Source organism: Aegilops tauschii, chromosome 1 (assembly GCF_002575655.3).
Source record: "Aegilops tauschii subsp. strangulata cultivar AL8/78 chromosome 1, Aet v6.0, whole genome shotgun sequence".
Lineage (NCBI taxonomy): Eukaryota > Viridiplantae > Streptophyta > Magnoliopsida > Poales > Poaceae > Aegilops > Aegilops tauschii.
The window spans coordinates 91,390,006-91,404,404 of NC_053035.3; positions in this window are offsets into that span (position 1 = coordinate 91,390,006).

Sequence of the window (14,399 nt, forward strand, 5' to 3'; positions counted from 1 at the left end):
GAGCTGCAATCGTCCAGATACCCAAGTAAGTAGTCCTTCGGCCGAACACGTTGTCTCTTTATTTATCACAACATCATTTTGAAAAGTCGCTCTTTGACCAGGACTGGGTAAAAAAGGCGAAGATGATCAGGTGTTCGGCCCCCCTTCCCGAAGGCTCAGCAGATCCAGTACTGGCCAGAATGCTTGAGCTTGCGCCTTATCAAGCGCCCTCAGGGGAAGATAAAGGGGGGAATAAAGAGGCTGGAAGTGGGCCTCACTCATTATTCATCCAAACCGGGGGAATTAGCGCCTCCGCGAAGGAGGATAGCCGGGGAGAAGAATCTGAAATTCCCTCTCCCCAAGGAAGGAAGAGGACCGCCTCTGAAGACTTGGATGGTTTCCAAACGAGGGAAGAAATCTTCGCCAGAGGGTCCCGCCCCGGAGGGTATCCTTACCGCACAGTGCCCGCAAGGGTATCAGCCCTCCACCGAGCTGTAAGTAAACAAAAGTACTCCATAGTAAAAATATCCTGCTTTATTTCTGAGGACAATAACCGAAGCATATGTCTTGTAGTTCGGATCGTAGCCCTTCTCGACAGAGTTCGTCTTCGGGGGATCTTCTTCCGGAGATGATGGAGAGCGAAACACCTCCCCATGCCTCCCCGCCTCATGAGGCGGGCGACCCTGAGGTGTCGTCATGGAGGATTTCTCCTGATCCGCCAAGGACAGAGGGTAACCCTTCGGCCACCCGAAGTCCGGAGTATTCGGCTCCTAAGGAGAGCAACAGAAAAAGGCCGGGACTGTCCGGTGCGTGACCCGACGCACTGATGAATCTTCTGGAGCAAGCGGCTATCTCAGAAGCGCATCGTACGCTGATGGGTACGGTGGTTGAGAGGATTTCATCTGCCGAAAGCGGGTTGCATGAAGCTTTTATGAGCCTGCTGAGAGGCTTTGAGGTACGCAAAGTAGTATATGTTTTTGACGGTACCGCACACGCTAGGTGTGCCCTATGCAGATAGTAGCCCCTGAGACTCTGGTTGCTGTCGAAAACGGCAGCAAACAGAGGATCATAGTCCCAGATAATAATCATGCCGCCTTCATGTGCAGGTGGCTAGCCGGACTGGTGAGTTTGCCGAGCTGAAGCGGCAACTTGATGCGGCAGATGCCAACATTGTGCTTGTAAACAAGCGGCTTGACGAGGCACAGGGTATGTGTTTTCTCTGGTGATCAACACATATTAAGAGGAGCATGATGCTAGTATATTTAATATGTTGTGACTGCAGATGGGGTTGCCGCCGTGGAGACCCTTCGGGCGGAACTTACCCGAGCCAAGGAACAAACCAGGAAGAGTAATGCGGCCACTCTAAAGGCGGTCGAAGAGCTGAGAGCTGAACAGGCTGCGCATTGCCAAAGCAAGGATAAAATAGCCAAGATGGTTGTTGAGTTGAAAAATGCCGCCGACCGTTACGAGCTTCTTGAAAAGGAAAGCCGAACGAAGATGACGGACCTGGAGAAGGCCATGGTCGCAGCCAAGGACGCCCGCTCTAAAATCAGAGCGGCGAAGGAGGAGCTACGTCAAGCCGAAGATATCGCGACTGGGAAGCCCTTTTTGTTGCAAACGAAGTTCGGAGATCCTAAGTATGCCCCTCTTGATCAGTTATGGAGTTCTGCAGACGCATACGTGGATTTGGCAGCGAGTGCTGCTGATGCGGCCGAGTTTTTCAAAGATCAAAAAGATCGTGAAGTGGAAAAGTTGTTCTGGTCACAGTTCAATGTTCCAGTGCGTCTGCTGCTGTTAAATGAGCGAATGGCCGAGTGGGCCGAGCTCCATAGGTTGTCCGGGCTTGCCATGAGGTCTGTTGTGGATCATCTTTGGCCGGAAGGACCAAGGCCGAATAGTTATTTTGGCTTAGTGCAACGATTCCTTGGTGCTGTGCCGCATATCGACGCTATGAAGAGGTTGGCGTGTATAGAGGGTGCACGGATGGCTCTTGCCCATGTCAAGACATACTGGGCAGAGATGGAGGCCACCGCTATTGCAACCCAGAGTTCGGTCGTAGGCCGAGTATCGGCTGAGCACTACTTTGAAGAAGTCCTTGAAGGCGCTCGTTTAATAGAGGCTCAGTGCTCAAACAATATTATGTTCTAATGACATGTATCCCCATTGTAAGAACAATGTTATTTGAATTATAAAGGATGTGTTTATACTTTTGCCTGAAAGTATTATTATGCCTCCTGTGCAGTTGTTTATGTATATATATGTATATATCCTGAAAGTTTGCAGTCGTTGGCTTCAGCCCCCACGCATATAATGCGGGGGTGTTCACAAAAGCACGTCTTCACACTTGATCCAACGTCTTGGTCCATTAAGGAGGTGGTAGTGCGGCGAACGAGGCAATCGGACTATATTGCTTTAACACTTTCACTTAACCATAGGAGTTTGACAGTGGGGCTACTATATAGCCCCTGGTATTTCCGCGGCTATCCGAATATGGTGCGTGTACATACATGGCCAGGAAAACCGGCCCTTCGTTAATGCGGAGGAATCCCGAAGATTCCGCTAGGTCATCGAGTGGTTGACCAGTCTCGCGCTTTATCATGACAGTCAGTTTTCGGCTTCCTCTATTGAGGTGCTCATCCGGATGAACCAGGGCACAATCGCAGTAGTTCTCCCGGTGCCACCTTAGCCGATAGAGCGGAACGTAAGGTAGCAAAACACGGGAGCCGGGCAAACCCAACATTTGACCAAAGACATGATTTGGAGCTGATGCATATAAGGCCAAACTCGCGACGCCAAACACTCCCTAAGGTATTCGGTCTTTATAACATATACTGGGTTGAGCAATGCCCTTGATAATGAACCCCGAGTGTCCAGGTACGTGCAATATTCTGACGCGAAATGCCAATAACGTCAGCATCCTTCCGGTTATACTGAGTATCCGGAGGATGTGAAGCAACAAAAGACAGTAAAAAAGGTTTACACAGGGTCTTAATCTAAAAAGAAACCTTTGAGCGGGTCCCTGCTGCACGTCTGCGCCTGTGTCTCCATTGTGCCATATCCTGGAAGGGTGTAGCATGATTATCATCTGTAAAAGAGAAGAACTTAGGTGAAAGTTGTCGTGCGAAAATTGGTTATTCTCAATAAACCATTAAAATTCAAGATAAGTAAAGTTGGGCCGAACTAGTCCTTTTTATACGCGGGAAGCCCCTGGTACCGCCTATGGGGGTATAATCATCAAACCAATCTCAGGTTTATCTAAGCTGTTACAGCTAGTAATGCGCCGGACTCGTCTAGCCGTGTCCGTGGTCTTGACGACCGATCATTTATTCTGGTTGGAGAGGTCGTTTAGTGTTCGGCTGTTAAAGCCGCCGCGCGTTCTTCCGCGCGTAAGGAACGCTCAATATTTCCACTAACTGTGATGATGCCACGTGGACCGGGCATCTTGAGCTTAAGAGAAGCGTAATGCGGTACTACATTAAAACGAGCGAAAGCTGTTATTCCGAGTAGTGCTTGATAGCTGCTTCGGAATGGAGCGATGTCGAAGGTTAACTTTTCACTTCGGAAGTTGTCGGGGGAACCGAATACAACCTCTAGTACTAGAGAGCCCGTACAGCGGGCCTCTGGGCCTGGTATTACCCCTTTAAAGGTAGTAGTACTTTGGCAGATTCTTGTCGGGTCTATCCCCATTTTGCGGACTGTGTCCTGATATATCAGATTAAGACTACTGCCACCGTCCATGAGGACTTGGGTGAGATGGTATCCGTCGATAATTGGGTCTAGCACCAAGGCAGTCAATCCTCCGTGCCGGATACTTGTCAGGTGATCCCTGCGATCAAAGGTGATTGGGCGGGCCGACCAAGGGTTGAACTTGGGGGTGACGGGCTCTACGGCGCACGTGTCTTGGAGTGCATGTTTGCCCTTTCTTTCTGTTACGTGAATCATGTTCACTGTTTTGACCTCTGGTGGGAATTTTTTCTGTCCCCCAGTGCTTTGCTGACGAGGCTCATCCTCGTCTTCACTTGGTGTCTCCCTCCCCTTGTGTTCGGCGTTTAGCTTGCCGGCCTGCTTGAAGACCCAGCATTCTCTGTGGGTGTGATTCACAGGTTTGTCGGAGGTGCCGTGAATCTGACATAATTTGTCTAGAATCTTGTTGAGGCTGGACGGTCCATCTCTGTTGCCTTTGAAAGGCTTCTTCCGCTGACCGGGTAGAGAGCCCCTGAATCCGGCGTTTACCGTCGTGTTGGCTGGGCTATCTTCGTTATTTCGACGCTTGATTTTACTGCATCGTGGTTTTCCATTACCATCCCTGACTTCAGATGTGCCTGGGTTGCTGGTGCTACTACGAGCCAGCCAGCTATCTTCGCCCGCGCAAAACCGGGTCATGAGGCTTGTTAGGGCTACCATTGCCCTTGGTTTTTCTTGGCCGAGGTGTCTGGCGAGCCATTCGTCGCGAACGCTGTGTTTGAAAGCTGCTAAGGCTTCGGCGTCCGGGCAGTCGACGATTTGGTTCTTCTTAGTGAGAAATCTGTTCCAAAGCTTTCGGGCTGACTCTCCGGGCTGTTAAATTATATGACTTAAATCGTCTGCGTCCGGAGGTCGGACATAAGTCCCTTGAAAACTGGCCCTAAAAGCATCCTCAAGCTCCTCCCAACTTCCTATTGAATTTTCGGGGAGGCTCTTCAGCCAGTGCCGAGCTGGTCCTTTCAGCTTGAGGGGCAGGTATTTAATGGCGTGGAGATCGTCTCCGCGAGCCATATGGATATGGAGGATGAAGTCCTCAATCCAGACCCCAGGGTTTGTCGTTCCGTCGTACGCCTCTATGTTCACGGGCTTGAATCCCTCTGGAAATTCATGATCCAGTACCTCATCGGTGAAGCATAGGGGGTGTGTGGCACCCCTGTATTTGGATGTATCGTGGCATTCGGACGGTTGTAGTATTCGGTTTTGATTTTGTGCCGGAGCACGCTTCCTAGATCCATAGATGGACATGGTCATACCGGATTTTTGGCGCAAGTCCTCACGTAAATCGTGTGTCGACTTATGTGCGGCCCCGTTAGCCGCCCTATCGCGGCCACGAGGTGGTCGATCCGGCTGATCGGCCGTTTTATTCTTCGGCTGTGTAGGCTCTACAGCCTCATCATCGAACTCAGGCAACAGCTTGCGCTTTGGATAGCTCTTTGTATGGCAACTACCACCATACTTTTCTTCAGTGTCGAGCACTTTGTTCCATCTACTGTTGAGCGTATTCTGCGCGGCCTTAAGCCTTTGCTTCTGCTTCTGCTTCTTCAGACTCCTCACGGTGGCAATAAGCCTTCTACGGAGGTTCTCTTGTTCCAAGTGCCTTTCCGGGATGACGTGTGCGTCGTCGTCCGGACTGTTTTCCTCTCTGGAGAGAGTTTGATGAGCTTTATCCTCGGCGCCGACGTGTTCAGACAGCTGCTCCGTACTATGTTCGCCGTTCGCTGGTTCATCCTACTCTATCGCTGGGTCAATGTTGTCGTCTCCTCTGGAGTTGACCGGGGTGTTATTTTCTCTTGCGCTGTTATCGCTGTTTTTGCCGAGGCGGGATTTGGAGCGGCGCCTACGCCGTCGCTTTGGTTGCTTCTCGAGGGAGCTATCCTTCGCTGCATCCTTCCGTTCCTCGTCATTGTTTTCTTTGGGTGTATCCACCATGTATATATCGTGTGATGAGGTGGCGGTCCAGCGCCCTGTGGGCGGTGGTTCCTGTTCGTCTCCTGCATCGTCGTCCATACCGTCGATGTCTTCGGAGTCGAAGTCGAGCATGTCGGTTAAATCATCGACAGTGGCTACTAAGTGGTTGGTGGGTGGGGAGCGAATTTCTTCGTCATCCCCATCCCATTCTAGCCGGACATAGTTCGGCCAAGGTCCTCCTGACAAGGAGAGAGATCTTAATGAATTTAGCACATCGCCAAAAGGCGAGTGCTGAAAGATATCCGCGGAGGTAAACTCCATGATCGGTGCCCAGTCGGATTCGATAGGCACGAACGCAGGCGGCTCGGAGCCCGTGGCCGGGGACGAATCCAATGGTTCGGCAACACGGCTCTCATAGGAGGTGAAGTCAGTATTCGGCTCTATCGCCACTGAGAGTGCGGCCTCCGTGGCGGGGTCTATCCACCCGTCCTCAGATGGCGCAATCTGTTCCGGATTGAGGGCCGGAGTAGTTGCAGGTGTGATCTCCCGAACACTGTCCGACGGCAGAGTTAAGTCATGTCCGTCGTGATTGTGCGGCGCACCTGACATGGGCGCGAATCCATCGAAGATCAAGTCTCCGCGGATGTCGGCAGTATAGTTCAAGTTTCCGAACCTGACCTGATGGCCAGGGGCGTAGCTCTCAATCTGCTCCAGATGGCCAAGCGAGTTGGCCCGCAGTACAAAGCCGCCGAATATGAAGATCTGTCCGGGGAGGAAAACCTCACCCTGGATCGCATCGTTGCCGATGATCGAAGTAGCCATCAAGCCTTACGGTGACGGCATAGTGGAACTCTCAATGAAAGCACCAATGTCGGTGTCAAAACCGGTGGATCTCGGGTAGGGGGTCCCGAACTGTGCGTCTAAGGCGGATGGTAACAGGAGGCGGGGGACACGATGTTTACCTAGGTTCGGGCCCTCTCGATGGAGGTAATACCCTACTTCCTGCTTGATTGATCTTGATGATATGAGTATTACAAGAGTTGATCTACCACGAGATCATAGAGGCTAAACCCTAGAAGCTAGCCTATGGTATGATTGTTGTTGTCCTACGGACTACACCCTCCGGTTTATATAGACACCGGAGGGGGCTAGGGTTACACAGAGTCGGTTACAAGGGAGGAGATCTACATATCCGTATCGCCAAGCTTGCCTTCCACGCCAAGGAGAGTCCCATCCGGACACGGGACGAAGTCTTCAATCTTGTATCTTCATAGTCCAACAGTCCGGCTAAAGTATATAGTTCGGCCGTCCGAGGACCCCCTAATCCAGGACTCCCTCACCCCCCTATCGCCCACACTCACTTGGCGACGATTCCAAATACCGTCGCGAAAAAGGGTAAAAACCGTTTGTATAGCACCGATGCGTACGAGTGGAACAACAAAAAAAGTTTTAAAAAGATTTTCCCCGTTTTTCTAAAAATTTGGATTTTCCCCGATACTAAAGATTAAACCAAGAATTTCAATTTTAAAAAACAGAGTAATTCAATGTACATTAAAAACTCAGTTTTTCTCGTTACTAAAGAATAAAACCAAGAAGTTCAATTTAAAACCGTGGAGAAGTTTGATATTTAATTCAAAACTCAAAAAAATTTGATTACTAAAGAATAAAACAAATAAGTTCAACTTAAAATAACGAAGAAGTTTGATGTTTCTAACAAAACTACAATTTTCATATTTCTAAAAATACATAAAATAAATTCAAATAAAAAAGTTAGAGCACTTCGATATAGAAGTTCGATGATTATAGAAAACTCAGATTTTCCTCGTTATTAAAGAATGGAAACAAGAAGTTCAAAAATAAAAAACAAGAAGTTCAACTTTTAAAAATAGAACGCTTCAAAATTTCATAAAAAAGAATTAAGAAATAAAAGCAGGAAGTCCATATTAAAAAGATGGAGAAGTTTGATGATTATAGAAAACTGAGATTTTCCTCGTTATTAAAGAATGGAAAAAAGAAGTTCAAAAATAAAATAACAAGAAGTTCAACTTTTAAAAATAGAGCGCTTCAAAATTCATAAAAAAGGATTAAGAAAATCAGATTAAAAATTCATAAAAAAACTCAGATATTTTCACATAACCGAGAGAATTTCAGATTGATAACTGCCAGAAGTTCACGTACTACACGTTGTGCATTTTGTATTAAAAAGAATAAAAAAGCAAAGCTAAAAGTTTTGTTGTTATAAGTTCAAGTCCTCCGTCGGAGAAAGTTAAAAAAAATATTGTGAGAGAGGTTTATACAAAAGGAATATCATTTGTGTAACACTGACGAATGGATGAGAAAATTAAAAACGAAAATACGTCACAAAAGTTCAACGTGAAGACAGCAGGAAGTTCAACTACTACAATGAATGAATTTCAGATGAAAAGCTTTTAAAATCGTCGCGAGTATGAAAAAAGATCACACGGGGAAGTTGTGTGTTTACAACACCTTTCCATCGGTATATCACTTGCTCAATTTCGGTGAGTGTTCCGGTGAGTGTATGGAGAGCTACGGGCAAAAAAAAGCACGTGAAAAACAGAGTGAAGTTCAAGTAGACATGCCGAGAAGTTCGAGTTCTTCACGCGGTGCATTTTCGAAGAATCTGTGTTGCGATAAAGGCAGAACGAATGATCCCGCCATTTTTGAAATTACTTGAAAACGGCTTGGAATCAGAGAAAACCATCAAGATGAAAAATTTCGCATTTTCCATAGTTTTTCAACGGTATATTATTTGCCCCATTCTGATAAAGTTTGTAGGAATTATGACGAAAATACGTTTATAGCTATTATCAAAATTTCCTTAAAACAGTAAGGAATTGGAAGAAACAATGTATACCAAAAAATTCGCATTTCCTCAAGCTTTCCAATGCCGTATCATTTGCTGCATTCCGACATACGGTTAAAAAATTAGCTCAAAAATACAAACTTGATGGAACTTGTACCGTTTTTTAAATTATTTTTAAACCGTTCAAAATTAGAAAAAACTTTCAACATGAGAAAGTAGCGCATTTTTATAAGCTTTCCAACGCCATATCAATTGCCTCAATTGGATTAGCCGTTTAGAAATGACACCGAAAATATGAACACGGTTGTTCGGTTTGCAAAATTTTACGATTTTCCAAATTACTCTTTACCCATAGGGAATTAGAGAAAACTTTCAACATGTGGAAGGAGCGGTTTTGCAGCAGATTTCCAACGCCATATTATTTGCCTCATTCCGATAAACGTTTTAGAAATGCGATCAAAAATACGATTCACATTTTTGGTATGAAGAAAAAACGGTTTTCAAAACTGCTCTTAAACCGCTCACATTTTGCCAAAAAATTTCCTTGGGTCATGATACTCGTGTCCATATCTTTCCAACGGTATATCGCAAGCCCCATTTGGGCAATGTTGATGGAAGTTCAACCTAGCACTTGGGGAAGTTCAACATACTACTGCCGGGGCAGGTCACGTTGTGATCAGAATATTATTCTCATCCCGTGATCAGAATAGTGTTTATGTGTGTATGTACTATTCATCATCTAGGGTGTAGAATAAGTTATTCTTCACCCGAGGTAATCTTACGATCGTTTCCTAAATAAATTACATATGAAATATAAATAGTTACATTCATGTCGATTCACTATGTAATATTTGACATACAAAACAAAAATATAGATCATAAGACTAGAAAATTTGCATTTTATGTATATTTTACACTATATTTTTACGTCTACAATTTTACGTAACATAAATATTTTTTACGTTGATTACATATTTTATTACGCTCTCTTATTACGTATGAAATAAGACAAAAATTTACGGAACGTAAAATTACAGTGCATTGATGCTAAAATAGAGAGGGTGAAGAGGATCGTCACGATCACACATGATCACCTAAGAAAATGAATCATTGGACAAACTATTTTTCTTAGAAGATGTTTCTTGCGCCTAAACGTAATATCACATACGCACTGGTTCGCTTTGTTTTTCGAGCCCCATATCCAGATTGCCTCGCTTGCTGAAATACCTAGTCCGCGTGTTCGGATCAAAAGTAGGGAGCACTCCCCGGCCCATGGCTGGGGAGGGAGAAGCCAAAGGCTGGCTAACAAAGTTTGTACAATAGCTACAATTCGAATGACATAAAGTACATCAATACGTAGAGTCATTAAACATATACTAAAACTTATCAAGCCCGTCTATTAATGATTTAAGGGAACAGATCTGCTGCAAAAAGCGTGCGGCGGGCATCAGGGAATCATATGCCAGACTGGTCAGCACCTCTTTCCCATCGGGATCAATGGGGCCCACCTCAGCAAGATGCTCCGTCTTCACCTTTGTATATCGGGTCTTCACCATGGCCCACTCCCCCCGCGCTCCTTCCCGGCAGGCCGATATTTTCCAGGCCTGCAAGCGGCACCGCGCCCCCTTGAGACGTTCGGCTAGCTCGGACATTCCATCGGCACTTTTTCCTCGGGCCATAGAGATTTGCATACGGCCTTCATCGCCTTCCGAGCCTTTTCATGCTCCTGAGTTAGCTGCACAAGGATGTCTTCGGGCGCCCCACCGAGGTCTTCTCTTGGTTGGCCTGTCAGAAGCACTAGTCGAACCACATGTTAAGTACTCAAACAGACATGTTATTGCATCCGGTAATCCCTTTCTTAGAAAAGTTTAGAGGCGCTTACTAGACACAGCTTCGCTGGTCTTCTGGTCTTTTGCTTCGGCAACTGCCAGCCAAGCCCTCAACAGTTCAAGCTCTTGGGCTTGCTGGTCATTCTTTGCCTTCAGTGTAGTGACCTTCTCCTTGCAGCACGTCAACACGTGGTGATCGGCTTGCTGTTGTGACTCCAAATATAGTTGGTCCTCCCGGGCCTGCTTCAGGTCCTTCTCCAACTGGCCAATCACTTCCGCTGCTATGGAAACATAATCTTTTAGCATGGATTTCGCATCCTTTAGGGAATTTTCTCCAATCAAATACACTTACCATGTGCCTCCCTGGTAAAGGCCTTGACCTGTGCCACCTCGGCTTCTGCCGCACCTAGTTGCACCTTGATCCGAGCTAGTTCCTTGGACAATTTTTTGCTCTTGTCTCGAGACGACTGCAAATTCACAACAAAATTTATCAAACCTTTATACGGTCCCACCTAATTACACCACGGCTTGGGGGCAAACCGCACATGGACACATCTCCAATTTGTGTTTTGCTAAATCCACCTGCTGGATGTACCATCCATCTGGTGTCTTGGGGGCTACTGCCTATGTGACAGTTTCTTCCCCTTTTCTTGGATGAAAGCCCAGTATACCGTTCTTGTGGCCGCCTCCAGTTGAGTTGTACTGCTACTAGGGCGCTTCGAGCGTCGGCCCTTTGGAAGAGGGGTCAAGGTGCTCGGGAAGAAAGTTCTCTTCTTGGATAAAATAGGGGAAAGCTTTACCGAGGAAGATGGCCGTATTCGCGGCAAGTCCGGAGTGATGGCTACTTTGGATCCGTCAAGGCCCTCGGGAAAGAATGTACCTTCCTCATGTATTACGGACATCTCCTCGTCTTCATGGAAGAGAGGATCGGCGCCGCGACAGAATGTTCCTGGCTCAGGGGTAGGGCATTTCAATTCTTCAGCCCAGAGCCTCTAGGGTTGTTTAGATACATTGGATGTTTAGCAAGGAGGAGACATACTATTCAGTAAATGGAAGGGCCGGAGCAGACTTACTCTGCCGTCGGGATTGTAGTAAGACAGGTCGTTTATAAACTTCCTCTTGGCGAAATCCGCGGCTTCTCCCTTATATAACTTAGACATGACCGCGTCAAAGGTTGTGTCATTAGTGAAGCTTCACCGGATCGACCGGGTCGCGTCGTTGGTTCCATTGTACATATATAGTGGATGTTGTCGTTGCCGAAGTGGTTGGATTCTCCGGTCGATGACCATTGCCATCACATCTATAATGGTGAGGCCTGTACTTGTTAGGCACCTCACCTTCGCCGCAAGACGAGCCACGTCGGCGTCGTCCCATTGAGCATGGCTCTGTGGCCTCCAGCTTTAGAGTTTCTTCGGGGGACCTGAGGAGAAGGGCGGAAGCCCGGACCGAACTGGCTCATATAATGGCACATCGGTCATATAGAACCATTCCGACACCCACGTGTCATCTTCTCGAGGAGTACCGATAGGATAGCCGGTACCGGCTATTCTGCACACCTCGGCTGCTCATACCTCGTGCAGTTTCTTGTCTCGAGAGCAGGGCATCACACAAAAATATCGTCTTCACAGCCTAAAGTGGGCCTCACACCCGAGGTACATCTCACACAGGGGGACGAACCCCACGATGTGTAGAATCGAGTTGGGCTCAGATGGTGGAGTTGGATCCCATAGAACTTAAGCAAGCCACGCGGGAAGGGGTGGATTGGAAACCCTAACCCGCGCAGGAGGAAAGGAACGAAGCATACTCGCTCATCCCCATGCGGATGGGATAGCTGTCGGCGTGTGTCTTCTTGCCGATGGACAAAAGGCTTGGGCGGGTGGATGCCAAATCGGGATCCGACAGGTATCCTTGCGTGGAGAGCCGATTCAACTGAAGGCGTGTAATGGTGCAGCTTCCCCGATATCCTTTGAGGGGACCATGTGGGCGCTTGGAGGAGCCAGCTTTGGTCGCCATTGGTGGAACTCCTCGAACTTGAGTTTGCGGATGGGGAATGGTATTGAGCGACGGAAGGCAAGCGCGCGTTGGAGTGTCAAGTTGGGCCCGCCGCAGGTTAAATAAAGCCAATTGAGTAATGGTTTGATGTCCAGGACATAAAGATAGCACGATTCCCCAGACGATGCGGAGCACAAAGCGGCGTGAGGTGGTGCCTGGGCCAAAGAAGAGCTCGGTGACTCATGACGGCAATTCAGAAAAGGAGATGGGAACTTGCCTGCTAAGTCGAAGATTATTATCCAAGGAAGATTGTCAACCTCGGCTTCAAAGACAAGTTTAGGGGCTACTAACGGTGTCCTGGGCAAGGGGGTCCTAGCCCGGCCGGAATAATGTTGGGGAACGTAGCATGCAATTTCAAAAAAAATCCTACGATCACGCAAGATCTATGTAGGAGATGCATAGCAACGAGACGGGGAGAGTGTGTCCACGTACCCTCGTAGACCGAAAGCAGAAGCGTTAGGTTAACGCGGTTGATGTAGTCGAACGTCTTCACGATCCAACCGATCCAAGTACCGAACGTACGGCACCTCCGTGTTCAGCACACGTTCAGCTTGATGACGTCCCTCGAATTCTTGATCCAGCAGAGGGTTGAGGGAGAGTTCCGTCGGCACGACGGCGTGGTGACGGTGATGGTGATGTGATCCGCGCAGAGCTTCGCCTAAGCACTACGACACTATGACCGGAGGAGTGAACCGTGGAGGGGGCACCGCACATGGCTAAGAGAAATTTTGGTGTGCCTATGGGGTGCCCCCCGCCCCCGTATATAAAGGGGGGAGCAGGAGGCCGGCGGCCAGGAGGGGCGCGCCAAGGGAGGAGTCCTACTTGGACTCCTAGTCCAAGTAGGATTAGCCCCCCCCCCCTTTCCTTTCTCCGCCGGAGGGAATAGGAAGGAGAGGGAGCGGGAAAGGGAAGGGGGTCATGCCCCCTCCTCCTTGTCCTATTCGGACTCCCAAGGAGGGGGGCGCGCGCCACCCCCTGTGGGCTTCCCTCTCTCTCCCTTTAGGCCCATGTAGGCCCACACTTCCCCCCGGGGGTTCCGGTAACCCCTCGGTACGCCGGTAAAGTACCCGAATCACTCTGAACCATTCCGATGTCCAAATACAACCTTTCAATATATGAATATTTACCTGTCGACCATTTCGAGACTCCTCATCATGTCCGTGATCTCATCCGGGACTCCGAACAAACTTCGGTCACCAAAACACATAACTCATAATACAAATCGTCATCGAACGTTAAGCGTGCGGACCCTATGGGTTCGAGAACTATGTAGACATGACCGAGACACATCTCCGGCTAATAACCAATAGCTGAACCTGGATGCTCATATTGGTTCCTACATATTCTATGAAGATCTTTATTGGTCAAACCGCATAACAACATACGTCATTCCCTTTGTCATCGGTATGATACTTGCCCGAGATTCGATCGTCGGTATCCTCATACCTAGTTCAATCTCGTTACTGGCATGTCTCTTTACTCGTTCCGTAATGCATCATCCCGCAACTAACCCATTAGTCACATTGCTTGCAAGGCTTATAGTGATGTGCATTACCGAGAGGGCCCAGAGATACCTCTCCGATACACAGAGTGACAAATCCTAATCTAGATCTATGCCAACTCAACAAACACCTTTGGAGACACCTGTAGAGCATCTTTATATCACCCAGTTACGTTGTGACGTTTGATAGCACACAAGGTGTTCCTCCGGTATTCGGGAGTTGCATAATCTCATAGTCACAGAAATATGTATAAGTCATGAAGAAAGCAATAAAACTAAATGATCATAACGCCAAGCTAACGGATGGGTCTTGTCCATCACATGCACCATTCTCTAATGATGTGATCCCGTTCGTCAAATGACAACACATGTCGATGGATAGGAAACTTAACCATCTTTGATTAACGAGCCAGTCAAGTAGAGGCATACTAGGGACACTCTGTTTTGTCTATGTATTCACACATGTACTAAGTTTCCAATTAATACAATTCTAGCATGAATAATAAACATTTATCATGATATAAGGAAATATAAATAACAACTTTATTATTGCCTCTTGGGC